Raw genomic sequence first — 17,132 nt, 5'->3', positions numbered from 1 at the left:
AGTAGGTGTGGGAACATAGACTGACCAGTAAACTGACAACTTCAACTGAACTTCAGTCAGCTTTCACACTCGGCTCTCTCTTCACCACAGCAGTAAAGGGTCTGCATCACTGCAGACGCTGGAACAATCTTTCTTTCAGTCCACTCCACTCTCCCCTCACTCATGAAAAAGACTCTGAGATACTTCAGCTCCTCAGGTATTATTGATATTTACCTGGTGTATTAGTGAATCTCTAAGAATAATGATAAAATTTTACACATTTGTCCGAAACCATGAATTTATATCCTAAGTGACCAACATCATAAAACAACAGTGGAAAACCAGCTACTGTTTGATATTCAGATATTCAGATATACAGGAGGAGAGATGGAAGTAAAGTGCAACATATCAAGAAGGTTTACAACCAAGGAATAATTATTTTAGTTTGTAAATGAAAGCTAATAGCTATATGAATAACATACCAGCATATGCAATAAATGAGAAGTTTTGCTCAACATTCTCTGTCCCCAGCTGAGACAGTGTACTCTGGTACCTGCTGAATTGTTATCTAACTCCAACAGCAGGGCAAAATTTACATAAACAGATCTCTGAGGACCATGAATGATTTTAGTCATCCTCCTGAATTTTTCTCTACTGCCATCAGTAGGTTGACAATAGCGACTCAGACTATAATTTCTCCAGAACTACTCCAACCGGCTGACTTGCCATGAAGTTAGTCACACTAATTCTTGGTTTTTCATAAACTTTAGGTGATCCAGCTTGTCATCTACTCCATTTAGACACTCAGAAATTCAGTTTATTTCATACTTTGGTTACCTCTATTTAGCATAAGCATTGCAGCCTGCTAGCATGCTGGCACACACTTGAAATGCAAAGTGCTGTTTCACTTGCAGAGGAAAGTACTAAAGTGAGCAAAGGATTGTTTTCATCTATACAACAATGGAAAACAGAAGCTGTTCTGGCTGGCTCCACAAAATTCTGGAAAGCTTGCTAAGGGTAACTGATTGGTTACTGTCCCTGTCTGGAATCAGACCACTGCAGAGAAACGAGTTGCTGCCAAAAGAATAATGTTCCAAAGGATGTAATCTGGGAACAAATCAGTCAGGAGTTACTGGCAGCTCTGCATTTAAATCACAGCCCTCAGTTGTGATAGAAAGTTATAGGAACACCAAAAATAAATAGAAAGTTAAAGTGTGAAATACCCATTTGGCCTCATTACGAACGGGCAACACTTAAGAGGAAAGACACAAACTGGAGAAAACATGTTTACCTAAAATATATAATAGGCTGAATATTTAGCTTCTACCCCTTTCAACATGAAAACAGGATAAGCCTCTCTGATATTGTTGGCATGTGGAGATTTGTGTGTGTGTGGGCTTAGGGTGGCAATGTCGGCCTGACTGAATACCCCGCTCTCAGATGATGTTCACCGCACTAAATCAACGCTACTTACAGTAATGTTAGGCCTGTAAAACAAGTGTAGAAACTGTTGGAAAGATTGCTTGCGACTGCTACAAACTAGGTGGAATTTGCAGATTGTAAGTGGCATGCAATCATTCTTAATAATACACGTTCCCCAAAGTGTTGACTAATTGGAACCATTAAAATCTTGACACCGGTGGTTAATTTGTTTCCTTGTGTTTTATAGAGATCATTTGTCCCATCGGAAAGCGCTGATGAAACATTAGGCGATTATGCCAGTAAATAAGTCCGATGGCGTTGAAGCGGCTTGAACAAGGAGCAGCCCAACATCTCACACTTCCCAAAATCTGTAATGCCATCAGTTGCTGGTATTTTGTCACGTGGAAATATGTAGCTCAGTCGTCATGGCGAGCAGGACCTTTGCAAATGTGCTGAGACCCAAATGGGAAAATAGTCAGCTTGACCTTTCTGTGAAATCCTTATGGAGAACACAGTGAAATATCTTAATTAGAAAGAGATGGAGTTGGTAAGAACACACATTGATCAGGCAGAAACCACAGCAGTCTGCAGGGCTAGAAATGGGGGAGGGGGGCACAAAACAGGGCTTGCTGTTAGACAATAATCATGAATCATGTTAACTCTGCTCTGGAATGAAGAATGGGATGAGTATCTGTGCAAAATAGTTTTTAATACAGACACAGAGCGCTCCCAGCCCACACTGTACATAACAGAGCCTAATTTGATTTAGCTAAATTTCAGATAAAAAAATAGACAATAGACTGTAGTCTTTAAACCCACTGACTGAAAGCAGAGGCAGGAAAAATGGTGACATGAAACAGTGATGCCCTGCCAATCATTTCAACAATCTCTAGGTCCTGTTCATTGTCAGCAGGTTATAAAAAGCCCAAAGACAAACCGTACAGTCCAGGACTGTCTGAAATCACCCCGTTCACTCTTTCACTATTCACTTTTCATGTTATTGTCAAATACTTTGTGAATACAATTAAACAGTCTGAATTCAGAACTGAATTTTGAATGCAGGGAGTAGCAGTTCGTCTAAAACACCCAAATTATTTACAACACATGTTATTTTCTGCTTCAATATTATTTATTTATTCATTATTATTATTATTATTACTACTAAGAATATTGTTACATAAGTTGTGGGTTAGGATGTAACGATAGCCTGACCAATCTCATAACAAAGTGTCTATTTATTTTTTATCTTCCTGGACTCAAAATCGTCTTAGCGAGGCTGAATTTGTAAGTAATGTGTTTCAAAAGTAAGTATACTTCATGTCATAATCATGAAGAAAGTGGGGAAGTGCAATCATTGCAACCAAGAAAGCGAAAGCGTAATTTAGTTAAACCTCTGTTCAGAAAAAAATCAATTTCAAAAACCATTTTCAAAAATAAGACAATGCTGGATTCATTGGATCAAAGATGATTTCACAGTGTCCTATGATGTTGATATTTTTGTGTAATATTTTTTCTGTGTTGTATTTGAGGTATCCACCAATCCATTTTATTCAATTTAGGGTCATCGGTGGGGTTGAAGCCTATCGCAGATGTCATAGGGCAAAAGGTGGTGCACAACCATTGACAATCATTGATGTTTACAATCAGACCTTTCGACAGCTGCTAATTTAGGCTAACATGCATGCCTGTGGACTGTGGGAGGAAGCTGGAGTTCCTAGAGAGATCGAACACACGCATGGGGAGAACATGCAAGCCACATACAGAAAGGCTCCGGCAGAGCAGCGGATTCAAACTCAAGATCTTCTTGCTGTGAGACGACGGCGCTAACCACGGCATCACCATGTTAAAACTTTACATAATTAAATATTTCTCATACCACAATCTTCCCTAAAATAGGCCCAGATGATCTTCTTTCTCAAACCTGCAAAACTGAGATTGATTGTTTATTGTTTATTTCCAAAAAATATTAATTAGCTACAACACTGGTTTGGTGCCTGGACCCTATTTTGGATTATTATGACAGTGACTGATAAGGGGTGGTAAAGAAATGAGATTTGCCTAAAAATATTTAAATAATATATCTTTTAAAAAAAAAAAAAGATGTAATAAGTCTTCTGTCTGGTAAAACCATGAGAATCTCAGTGCCAACAGCGTCAAACTAACTGATGCAATCTTTATGAAGGATTTTCTTTTCTTTTTAAATTTTCACAAACATTTTCCCCCCAATCTTCACCAAAAAATTGACACAGAAACGTTTCAGACCAAGCCTCGCACGAGTTATAGGATGATTGAAACGGTTTTGCACCCTTCTGTATATGAAGTGAGCTCATATTATTTTTGCAACTGCTTATAGCAAACTAGCTGTGTGGTTTTGAAATGACTATATAACAGTGGTTTTCCTATCAGTAATTACAGCCACAGTTTTAACATTAGGTCAGGTACCCTTCTGAATTCCTCAGTCCTCTTATCACTGTTTATAGCTGTTTTTCTTTATTTTTTCTGCCCTTTTTAAGGAAATACTGCTGTTTTGATCCTCAATATACCAATTATGTTTTGTGTTTAGTAGGCTTATCTAGTAAAATCCTATAATACTGAAGTTTTTATCATTTTAGATACGTAGACTGTCTTTATCTTGTCCTCAGGCTGCACTTTATCCCTCTTTTAGTATATTTTCACTGTGTACATGTGCATACTCCTGTTCAGGGCTAGTGGGAATTGTAAATTTGTTTTTTCTCAGACAGATGAGCTTCAGAATATAGATGCACGGGTTCCCCAGTGCCGTCTAGAGTGCAAACATGTCGCTTGTAGCTTGTCATGGCCATTGACTGAGACCTTGTAAAACTCACTCCAGTTTCCAGTGATGCAAGGCACCAGTCAACATTTTTGACTCCTGTTGACCGTCTCAGATTTAAAAAGGGTGCCAGCAGACCACTTGTTTGACCAGTACAATGTGCTGTCTGTCTGCTGGTTTGATACAGTCTGGCCCCTTATTCAATTTCCAACCTCCACTTGGTTTCCAACAACTTGCATCAATGTAAGTGGCTGCTGTGATTGGTAATACAAGCATTTCCTTCCTGGCATGCTTCAATTATTGGCAAGAGATTAAAAACAACAAGATATGAGAGATATTTGGCCTGACAACATTCACAAGTAAAGCCTAGTAAGAGATGGAGATGCTGCTGGTTTCATCACACAGCTCCAGAGAGTTTGAGGTGAAAAAAAAATTCATTACTACCAAGTTTTAGTGATTGCAAACAGACCGACAGGGAACATAGTTGATATTGATCTGCTGAGGCTAAGAATAATGTTCAAAGGCATCAGGCATCAGGGAGTGGGCTGGTCTGTTTCATTAAGTGTAAACATTTTCAGCTAAGAAATAGCTCCAAATGAGAGAAATCTATAGCAATGGCTGATGGTATAGATAGAAAGCCAATGAAAAAAGAAAGAGCAAACAATTCACGTTTTTCTTTTTTCCTTTTTTTTTGTTTTAAATTCCTCAAGCTATCTCTTTTGCTCTGCAGTCAGCTCAGGATAGATGAGCGTGTTTGCTGGATGATGGAGCTTTTCAGTCGTGATGGTGGCTGCATTCCCTGACTTTGGCTCTGACATGAAACTATGGCTAGTAGCCCCTGATACTCTCTGCCATAGCACTGTGGGGACAAGGATGAAACAGCCACCACTGCTTTAACTCTGATTCCAGTAACAACACCCACATAAGTGGCCTATATGGGATTTTAATAAGTGTTTGAGCAAACAGGCACTTGCATCTGCTTTTGTTTGATGTGTTTCAAGGGTATAGTAGTATCTGTTTGGCAGAGCGGGCTTCCACCTGCCGAAATATATTGCCGGGATGATAATAGCATTTGACTTCGATTGAGGGTTTTGCAACGGGCAGGGCGTAAATTGTTTCATCTTTGTTTATCAATGTTTTTCCCGTGGTTTTCGGCTAATTGCAGTGCAGAGTGGCTTGCTGAATGCCTATTAGTGCCGTGCTGAGTTGAGAGACAGGCTAGTTAAAAAAAGTGCTCATCACTGAAAACAAGACACAAGCACTCACACACATTTGTATGTAGGCATCTGCTTTTTTCAAAAGTGCACTTCCATACACAAGTGTGTGCGTTTCTAAACACACACACACACACACACACACACACACACACACACACACACACACACACACACACACACATTTGGGCAGTATGACAACAGGAAAGATAAGAAGGACCAATCTTTTGTGTTTGAGCCCACACAGAAAACGAAGCAGTACACGTGAGAGTACATCACTGTTGGGTGCGTGTGTGTGTCCTTGCATTATCTACTGCCTGTTGGTGCTGGTGTTTAAGTGCTGCTGAGAAAGGAAGCAAGAAAGATGGGAGAGAGGGGGAGGTGCAGTGGGAAGAGATAGAGGAAAAGAGTAACGGCAGAGAGGGGGGAGAAAGCAAGCTTGGGGAAAAGGGGAGGAGAGTTGTCCTGTATCTCCAGAGTCTCCTTCCACAGCCGAGGGGCAGTGACACAGCAGCAGCTGCTTCTGCTTTTCCGAGCCGGAGCAACAGTCATATGGAGCTGAATTTATCCCCCCAGCAACATCTACCAGCAGCCACTATGGACTAATCAGTCTACCAGTCCTGGCTCCAGTCCAGCTCAGGGTGTCTGACTTTTCCCTTCGTCAGGCTTGATCTGTATCGATGATGATATACACAATAGTTACTGCACTCGGTGGGCTGAAACGTACAACACACAGGCAATAATGTCTTACAGACGGGTCAGGTGGCCCCATACAGCAGGGTTAATTCCCTGCCATGGTGGCTATCCTCCTGCACCTCACAAACCCAGTGAATTTGTGGAGGGCTGGCAAAGGGCAGCGAGTGACAAACGAGAGGGGAATACAGAGAGCTGCAGAAGAGAGTATGAGCCTTGTTGGCTTGCTGTTGTTTGTGTGCACATGTGTGTGAACTGTGTGATTGTGCGGTAATTAAATCACGCAAGCCTCTGTTTTGTTGCATTGTACACGGAGCCTAGGCTAGCTTGGGTGCTGACTCGATGGGCCAGACTTAATTACAAGGAAAAAAAAGCACAAACTGTAATTACGCACAATCACACCTGCACAGCACTGCCAGCTTTACAAAGGTTGTCCAAACAATGTTCCCTACAGGAACAGTTTAAAATTACTAATAAGGATGCTTAGAGGACGATCCAGCGGTGTTCCCTTATTATCTACTGTATGTATTTGGTTTGGACACCGCCTTAACCAATATAACCCTGACTGGTTTTGTCCGGGAGCAAATAAAAAACAGAACAGCAGGAGACTGTCAGCAAAATGTGCCGTGGCTACTTTGATAATATTTTTATGTCTCCAGTGGGGTGAAATCTGTCTCATGTGCACCTCTAGCCCTCGCCCAACTTAGACAACACCATAATGAGCGAGCAGCATATAGCTGTACAAACAGACATATGGTGACACATAATTGAAAACAACTTGATGACATCTACACAAAGGGTGACTCTTTGCACAATACAGAAATAGACGCACATAACGAGGCCCTTGATGTACACCACAAGCTGTGTTTGGCAGATTTTCAGACAGTCTTTTTTTGTTTGTTTTTCCAGATGATCTCAATTCATTTTGCTTCTTAACCAGCAATGGCAGACAAGTCAACCAGCAAGGCAAGCCTCCCTGTCATCCTGGTACACTGATCTGTCACTCACTTGCTAACAGCTCTTCAACCCAAATGAAAAATGTCTTAAAAGCTATTATTAATGTTCACCATTCTTTTGCAATCTGATGCAAAAAACTATTGCTAAGTACAGAAAAAAAGTCAACTTTAGTGTGAACCTATAAATGAGAAAAAAATGAGGCAAAAGCTGACATAAACCATCTTGCAGTTGGTGCAGCGTAATACTTTTTCATATCGTTTGTCAGTGGAAATCTACTGCAGCAAATGTAGTGTATATCAGCCAGCCTGTGTAGCCTGTATATAAAAGATGTACATAGCCACATTTTGAACATTGCTTTTCAGAACCTAAACTGACAAAATTTGGATTACAAGATGAATATAAACACTAGCAAACTTGTTAAGTAGACTTCATCCATTAACCGTATGGATGTATGGTTGTATCCCACAGATAGAAACAAATGCTGATTAGTGATAAGTATGTTGTGAATATTCTATAACTATAAGTATGTACAGGCTGTAGTGAGTACAAGCTATGTACAGGATATGAACAGGATATAAATATGAAAAACTATACAGAATATGAAATAAATAACTTTACAGAATCTGAGATATACAGCTATACAGAAATGGGAACTATGCAAGTTGTAAACAGTTGTAGGATTAAAGATTATCGAATGTACAGAATGATTATTTACACAGAGCTATACAGTAGTGCAGTTAAGATAAGTGAGGGTGTAGATAGTTTCTACAGAGGCTATATAAAGTGCTAGTGGTTGTGAGTGGTGGTTCAGTCCATGTTATTATTGTGTGTTTGAGGGTACAGTTGTCCATTGTGGGTGTGTGTATGTTCAGTCCATGAGTTTAACGTGGGTCAGATGTCAGGAGGCAGAGTTCAGGAGTCTGACAGCTGTGGGGAAGAAGCTGTTCCGGTACCTGGTGGTCTTAGTCCGGAGGCTCCTGTAGCGCCTCCCAGATAGGCTCAGACTAAGATAATAACACAATCGCACTGTTTGAAACTAGAGCAGAAACTTCTTGGATGGGCTCTACTTTGAAGCAGCACATATTTTTTCGTCAGATAACTGCTTCAAAAGGCACTGACACAAAGAGCAATAACGAACAGAGGTCCAGTTCGGTGACTTGAATTTGTAGAGGCGTGGCACAGCAAACAGCTGTGTAGGCACAACCACCAGGCAATGAGAAAACACTCGCGATTTTTATCTTTCGCAAAATCCAAATGGGATTTGGTTATTTTGCTGGGAGAAAGAAACTACAGGGACTGATTTCATGGCTGAAGTCTATAGGGATTCCTCAAGTGGCCTCTTCAGGAACTGCACTTTTTGGCACTTGAGCGTTTTGGATTCATTTTTCAGCCCTGGAGGTTGCAGCTTGAGTGAAAACCATTTCAGTTAGCCAAGCTTGTGGAATAGATTATAGGGGCTTTTAAATGCTTCATGCACAGAATGATAGCATAGGTTTCAGGTGAGCAGTGTGGCAGCAAATAGTGAGCAGATCACTGACAGCTTAAGTACGCCGCCATGATTGAAAGGGCGCATTGGATATACGCTGCTGTTAGGGGAGTATGTCATGTGGGTGTGAAGGAGGATCAACTTGGCTGTTTGAACTACCGGGCAGCTTCTGTTTCACGTAGCTCCAGGTTTGCTTTTTAGCTAATAAAAAGTGATGCCTTACTGATTCTACTGATTCACACTTTACACATTATTTACCAACTCTTAATCTTAAATGGAAGCATCTGCTTTTTTCTCATTCCTGTTCTTTGCATTCATCACCCATCTGTATCCCTCACTAGTGTAATCACTAGTGTAATAACAGAACTCCAAAATGTGAGAAATGCCATAATGCCTTCTCTCTTCTCTATTAAAACCTTTCCTGCCTTCAGTAATGCTAAATTAAAAGCAGCACAAAGTGATTCATGGTTCTTGAAATCATATCCCCGCTGACACTTCGCTGTCACTCGTAGACTCCTCTTTGCTCACAAATGCAAACATCTACTGTCACACAGAGGCATAAACCAACACGCATTTAAAAACACACACGCACACTGCAAAACACACACTTAAGACTAATCCAGACATACAGTACTCACGTACCGCGCATTCACAAATTAGAAGAAATCAACTCATCTAGAAAATACACACGTGCACACATGTAAAGAAATATACACAGAAAGCATCTTGTCCAGTGTGCATACTCGCAGTAATAATATAATAAGATGGAAATGTGAAACACATTCAAAATGTGGACAAACATGGAATATTGCTGTTTATTTCCCTTTTAATAGTATTAGACAGCAGAAACTGCAGCATTGCTGTGACACCCTCGTTATCCATGGACGTGTGTATGTGGCCAAATGCATTCACAGCCAAACACACATGCTGACAGATTAATGTGAATCCTTGTTTTGCTGACAGTCCGAGCATTTAAACGAGCGAGATTGTGCATGTTGTAAGCTGTTTCCTATAAGTGCCCTGAAAAATGTAAAAATGGAACACGCATACAGACGTGCACTTCCTGTCTCTACCTCCTCACAAGATAAAGCCATTGAGAAGTCTGCATGAAAATGTGAAAATGGGTTTACTCTTCTACTTAAAATCACCATAAAGGAAACAGTCTCAGTGGGATAATATAGCATATTAATGTTTATGGACACTTAAATCCTCTAGAGCCTCTAGCTACAGCACATTACCTTGTTCTCTTCATTTTTGTATGTGATTCAGGTTTGGCCTGTGCATCTCAGAGAACATATATGCAGCTGCAGAGCAACAATAACATGCATGAATTAGAAATGAGGTTGACACAGAGATGTAACAGATCTTCTGAGTTTCATTCTGCAACACTCCCCTCATATTGCGGCAAGTAAATATGGCTGTAGGATAGGTAAGGTTAGAGATAGATATTTATATAGAGGAAAAGAATCTTAAAAAGAGGGCAAAACATGTATTTATGCACAATAGTTCATTTCAAGACCAGAACATATTCATAATAAACTAGCCATGAGTGTTTGCGGTAGATACTGCGCACTCAGTCTGTAAAACTATAATCAAGGACTCAGAGCAAAAGCACTGCATTTCACTCAGTTCTTCATCAGGCTCATGGATAAAGGAACACTACTTTTAGGCTGGTTACAAGGATATCTGGACATAATAAATTTAAACCAAACTACTTTTTCATATTCTTTGTGCCCCCTGAAGTCATGAAAGATTATATTTTAACTTATGCACACAAAATACGCACAGGTTTTAGAAATGTCTTTAAGCACATACCGAGGTCTGAAGAAATGAGTATTTCCCTATTCATTTTTTTCTCCAAAGAAAAACAAACCCCTCACTCTTATTCCATCCTGAGGCGCCAGAAAGTAAAATTTAAATAGAGACATGCATTCATGTCTGAAACTTAAAATGTTTACAGGTTAAATAAAATATGAAGTATACGTTTAGAACGTATACATAGACTTTTCTACAAAGCCTGGCCCAACGACTGCGTTATTTGTAAAACACAGCAACATTAGGAAATGGGATGCAAACTGCAGTTTCTCTTCTAAAAAAACAGACATGCCCCCAACATCCACTCTGCTCCCCTGAGGTCTTGTAGCAGTAAACAACATTAGTACCTCCACCCCTGTTTCTGGGAAAGACCAATAATTATTTAAACTTCACATATACACATTATTACCCAAACCACAATCTGTTCTTGGCCCTTTCTAACCACTATTGACCATACTTAACCATATATTAGAACAAATCTCTCTACATCTACCCGTGGTTAGAACGTAAGCTGCAGACATCAAGGCATGCACCTAAAAAAAGACAAGATTCTCTTCAGCACAGGCCAGGCCACTCCACTTGAGCTGATTGATTTCCCATCAGTTCTATATCCCTGATAACTGCATGCCTGGAGGGCTGCAATGGCTCCAATATTTCACTTCTATATACCCGCACAATCACACTCTCTTTAAAGCATTCAGTGCGCAAGCATGTGTATATGCGTGGCGTGGGTGGGTATATGGGTGGCATTAAAAAATGTAGGTGTGCTGTGCATGCCGTTGTGTGAGGGGAACAGCACTAGCTGCTAGTTACATGGTGACATTTGTGGTAATGACATGCCAAACATTTCTGCATATACGCAGGACAAGAGGCAGATTTGCATTCTGCTCCTGCTACAGGTCCCTTTATGTTTTTTTTGGTCAACAATCCTCCACTGGAGCAAATTAGTGAGCTGCGAGCAAAAAAAACATCCACAGTCAAAGCAGAGATTAAAAAAGAACTAAAACAAAATCTTTAACCACCATACAGATGGTGCAGGTGGAATTTTATGCTACCACAACAAAGCTTGGAGTGATTGTTTAAAAATTCACATGGGTACATTTGTTTTCTCCTCCAGCCACACTCTGAGATTTGAAGTCTTTGATTTATAAACGTCCAGTGTAGCTGCTTTATGAGATGCTGAGCAGATTGCCAAATTGCCCTCTAACAGAGAAAGTGCCATTTAGGGTGGCAGTGATTTTTTTAAAGGCTGGATCTAATCATATCTTGGTTCTAGCAGTGTTAAAGTGTGGAACAGACAGAAAGATAAACTTCTTATCTTCCATTCAGGGCAATTTGCTTCTCTGCTGGAATAACAGCCGTTATTTAGCTCTAGCTGTGACCCTTACCTAGTTACCTTTGCAATTTGTATTCTTCCCAGAGCCGTCTTGGTCTTTTTCTCTGTGCATAACATTATCTCTGAGAACGGTGCAGACAAAACGTTTAAAACTGGATCATTTAAAGGCGCCTTTTCTACAGTTTGAAATACTAGCTGGATTCTATCAGATAAACCTCTGAATATACTCCATACTCCCCCCCCATCACACAGTTCTTTAAGCTAGGTTTAGATAAAAGCTTGACTAATACTTAAAAACCAAATGAATTTTCTGGGTCCTCAGGGAAAACCAACAACTGTTAATTGAAAAGGCTAAATGTGTGAACACTTTCCCCTTGCCTAATATTGACACCCACTGGTTTGTGTTTTCAAGAAAATCTGAAAAAAAAAAATTTACTCAGGACTTTCCTCTGTGCACTATGCAAACTTTTATATTTTACAGTAGTTCAGGCTCCAGTTTTGTGCTGTTTGTGTGTGTTTGTGTGTGGGATGTGGTGATTAGAGAGTGAGGAAAGCAAGCCTGGAAAGTGGTGCCAGTATTTTTCCAACTGCTGTGCTTATATTAGCGTAGATCATGCAGCAATCCATAATGCATGGATCGTTAACAAGGCTGGTATTTTTGATCCATAATTAAGGAGTATATATTCAAAGGGTTTTTCAGAGTTAAACACGATGGCTGCATGCTGCTTTTCCCCTCTGTCTCTCCCAGGCCACGTTATTGTACAGTATTGTAGCTATCGATTCACTGTGCCATTTGGCTATTGATTGGAGTGGGTGCCATTATGTCAGTGAGATTATAGCCCTCCGAAGCATAGCGATACTGGAGTGCAAAACCAGTGGCAGGGAACCGGTGAGACGAGCTGTGTGCTCACTGCATCAGATGCAATAGCAGCTGTGTTTCGGCTAACGACACTGAGCACAGCAAAGCAAGGCACAACACAGAACCACACAGTTTAGCGTAGCACGCTTTGCCCAGTAGAGCCTAGCACAGGAAAGACAGAGCACTCTCATGAATCCAGTTTCTATCTCTGCAACAGGACCAAAAGAAACACACCTAGGAGGGAATAACCACACTTCTGAGGACACGTAGATTTTATACTGATGAGGCTCACTGTGGCCCAGTATTCTGTGTGACAGCCATTGCTTCCTGACTGTCTTCTGCTGACCATTCAAATTGCCCACAACTCACCATGTGGCGGGGTGAGGGGGAGAGGATTTCGATTAGGAAGGGGGAGTGATGTGGAGTGAGGAGGGTGAGTGGGTGTTCACTGCCTCTGCCTGTTCGGTGGCCTTCAGATCGGCCCATCGTGTATTTATAGCAATATGGGATCTAATTGCATTTCTAGCAAAGGCCTGAATTTTAAGAGACTCCACAAATGGAATTCCGGGCATGCAGAAACATGATCCACTGTGCAATGAGCATGTAAAATGCATACTCATGAAAAGCAACGCGGTTCTGCAATCTATGTAATGCAAAAAAAGAAAAAAAAGAAGAAAAATCTAAAGCAAAGCCCATCAACAAGCTGTGTTGTGGATGCCAGTGTGAACTCCCAACTGCTGACCCTAAGGCTGTGGTTGTGCCGTGCCATGTTTCTCAATGAGGCATGGTTTGAGACAGTGTGAACAACCCCAGTTGAGAAGTAACCCTCTAGGTGGGAAATGAATGTTAAACTGGCACTGCTTTCATGGTACAAGAAAATGAAATGCCTCAGGACAACTGCCCTGAACTCAGAGCATCTCATGTTCACTGCAGCCACTGCAATTTTCAACAAAATAAATGCAGTTTACAGAGAGGTAAAAGGCAATTCTGGGGTGTGCCCTCTGTAGGGCCACTATTAAAATTCAAATTCATGGTCTGTTTATTGGATAATAAATTGAGCATGAAAGATTAATTTGCATTTAGTTCATCCCAATGATATAGAGCAGCAATTTCTATACAGTGGTGCCCAGAGCTTAATAACCCAGAGGCAACACTGGCATATCAATATATGCTTTCTTTCTTTCAAGGACACAGGAGTGGAGCCCCGTGGCAACATCTCCGCTGTGATTCACACTTCTTGCTTCCTCCCACTTAATTCTTGTCACTCAGAGTCTGAGCCGACATATCAGACACACTCAACGCAGTGCCGAGAGTTATCACACATTCAGTGTAATCAAAATCCTAATGAACATCATTAAAATCAAGGCTTTAAAAACTGAGGCTTACATCACTGTGAGTTTACACACAGTCAGAGCGTATGCATGTGTGTGAGAGTGTGTGAGAGTGTGTCTGAAGGGCTATCAGAGCCTGTTGAGTGCCGCAGGCAAAAAAAAAAAAAAAAAAAAGCCACCAAAAACCACAGGGGTCACCTCTTATTCAAAGCAGCCCTGACACTGGCATTTTTCTTCTTTTACATTTTGAAAGCTAATTTCTTCGTGCAAAAGAGCTGCAGCCGACAGATCAAGCAATGCATGGAGTGAACAAGCTGGGTGGTCACATCAAGTTTAAGCACCAGTCTGGAAACCAAAAGGTCACGTGGTTAATCCCAGCAATGGCTAATGTGCTGCTTAGATTAAATGGGTATTTAAAAAAAAGAGAAAACCTTTAATGTGACAATATTTGCTATCACTTGACACAAGGCCTGTGGGTTTTATTCATGAGTGGGGTAATGATTAATATGCTCACTGTTTTAATCTATGAGGCGTAAGAAAGTTTATGAAAAAGGCCTTTTAGTCTCAGCTCCACACACAGTCCACCCCCCAAATAACATCTTACTGTTACATGACATACAATAAGAGGAAAACAGCATGTATTCAAACTTCAAAGGTTTACAGTTTGAGCTCGTGGACTGATTTTGTCCTCTTATATACACTCCAATAATTACCAAACTATAGTTCTGACTGGTAGCTAAAGGAACTGGTTATCACACACCTATAACTATACGGCCTAACACACACTTTAATCATCTGAAGCTTCACAGTGGTTACACCTGCAAGATTAACCTTTGGAGTCATCGGGTTAAAGCCACGGCTGGTGGCTTTAAAAACTCAGAAATGAGGCGAGAAATTGAAACCGAGGCTTGGTCTCTCCGAAAAAGAAAGAAATATTGAAGTAAATGCGTGTGTGCTAAAAGGGAGGAGCACCTTTCTTTCTTGTGCCCATTATCAAATAGAAAGGCTCAAATATCGATGAGGTGGGAAAGCACAGGGGTCGTGAGGATTAACAGTCGCGTGCTGCGGGGGCGGTGTGAACGTCTATGTGTGTGTGTGTTGGGTGCGGAGGCTGTTGGGGGCCTCTGAACACGGATGGACTGATTTTCCGCGCAGACCGGAGGCACGAGCCGCTGCCGCCCGGGCACGCGCTGACTCTTCAAAATAAACAGCTGCCTTAAATGAAACCGGCGGGGGTGAGGGGGTGAGGGGGGAACGGAAGCCCCCTGCCTATCGAAGCATGGCGACAAATCTAATCATTCAAATAGCTGTAGAAACAAGTAATGCTTGGCAATTACTTTAGCCCCCCCCCCCCCCCACACACATAGCACGAATTCCTTTAAAGGAGCGCCTAAAATAAGCCCCCCAAAAAGAGTCTGAACAAGAACGAGAGAAAGTGGCAGAACTGGGAAAGCTTTACACCTACCAATCTTTTTTTAAACTTACTAGCGAGGAAACTGTGCTTTCTGTGATTTCAACCTCTCAGCATCACCGTTTCAATGTCTGGCATGTGCGCACATCCCGCTCCGAAGCAGCGCTGAGACAAGTGATAGCACGTTCAGGAGTCATTTGGTCTCCTTTTAACCTGCTCTTTCCCGTCACCACCGTGAAGATACAAGGCAGAAGGGCTTCTGCTAACTCCTGCTGGCTTACCTCCACTGGACGGTGAATCGCTGCCCCGGGTGCTGAAACGCTTAGTCTCTGTCCAGGGTGCTGAATTTCATTGCGGGTTCCGGAGAGGCTTTGTAAATCCGCTGCGAGGAGGCGCCGGGGAAAAAAGAAAAAAGAAAAAAAAAGAAAAACGCCGGTCCAACAACTGCTGCCGCCGTTAAGTTATGTTAAAGAAAATCCTATTCCCAGCTGCCTCTCCAGCACAGCGCAGACAGGAAGAGACGCGGAGCGACTGTGGCTCGAACACGTATGCAAAATTGTTCATTCACATTTAAACGGTGAATGCTGCAAGTGTAGCCTGCTGGCTAAATGGAACCGTTTTGGCAAGTGTAACTGCTGAGGCTTCTTGGCTAGTTGCTTCTTCCTCCGGATAGGCTTAACCACCTCTCTCTCGCTCTCTCTCTCTCTCTCTCTCTCTCTCTCTCTCTCTCTCTCCTCTCCTATTCTCCTTGCTCTATCAATCACTGTTGAGTTCTAATATGTTGGAGTGACAAGTAGGAAACCAGTATCCCAGTATTGTATAGCTTACAATAGACATTACTGCCAATTCTTAAACAGAAAATCATTTGGAATTAGCCTCATTGGTCGTGATGTGATAAAGAAACGTTCAATTTGATTTAATTCAGTGCGACTGTGCACAAAAAGAAAAAGTCTCCTCCTGCTTATAAGCTCTCTAAGTCTCTCTCTCTCTCTCTCTCTCTCACACACACACACACACACACACACACACACACACACACACACACACACACACACACCAAGGAGAAATGAATTGAATTTATGGTCAATTTATTTATGTAGAGGGAACAGCCATCTGTTTCGGGCCCCTCCTGTCCTGTCATTTAGTGTGTTTGCCCCCTTTTTATTTAAAAGTGTTACAATTTTTTCCGCAGGAAATTTTAGTAGCACATCAACACCGGAAACGGGGGAATTGAGGGAGGGTTCAATTAGAATAGGTATGGCAGCAGGTGTCTGAATAACAGTATTATAAGAATTAGTGTTACAAGTATAATTGAGATTTGTGTGACTATAAACTGGCAAAGTCTTTTTGGGAGCACCGATAAAATGCGGTCACTGCTAGGACACAGACACTCATCAAGTCAGCGTGTTTCATTATCAGTATGTGAAGTCAAAAAGCCTTCTGTGTGGAGTGAAAGTAAAAGACTAATATTATTCACATTAAGTGTGTCCTGGATTCGGGTTCTAGTTGATCTAAGATCATGCTTTATTTCCTAGTTCTCTTCCCTTATGTTTTCTCTTTCCACTCGCCTCCTGCTTTCTTATCTGTGTCTCTCTGTTTGTCATTTCCCAGATTACTCTGTTCCCTTCTTCTTGTGCCCCTGTTTTCATACTTACTTTCTTTGTCTGCCTTTTGATTACTTTCCCCACCCCAATTAGTATTGCCTTTGTTTAGTCATCTAATCAGTCACCTCCCCTGTTTCTCTTTGGTTCAGTGCCCGATTGTCTTTATTTAACCCAGATTCCAAGCGTTTCAGCTTGGCATCTGGCGTTTTTCAGCTAGTTTTATTGTATCTCTTC

The 17,132-nt window shown here is 41.4% G+C and overlaps 1 protein-coding gene across 1 annotated transcript in view; it reads right to left on the bottom strand.

Annotated features, from left to right (window-relative positions):
• tmem121ab (transmembrane protein 121Ab) overlaps positions 1 to 16,812 on the bottom strand; it is a 53,792-nt gene extending 36,980 nt beyond the window's left edge. The window contains exon 1 of the mRNA XM_040017935.1: positions 15,576 to 16,812. The gene's annotated coding sequence lies outside the window, so the exon portion shown is untranslated. The remainder of the gene's footprint in view (positions 1 to 15,575) is intronic.
• Between the last annotated feature and the right edge of the window lie 320 nt (positions 16,813 to 17,132).

This window comes from Simochromis diagramma, unplaced genomic scaffold (assembly GCF_900408965.1).
Source record: "Simochromis diagramma unplaced genomic scaffold, fSimDia1.1 OVJJ01000802.1, whole genome shotgun sequence".
In the NCBI taxonomy this organism is placed as follows: Eukaryota; Metazoa; Chordata; class Actinopteri; order Cichliformes; family Cichlidae; genus Simochromis; species Simochromis diagramma.
The sequence above is the reverse complement of the archived record's forward strand: the minus strand, read 5'-3'. Positions and strand labels throughout refer to the sequence as shown.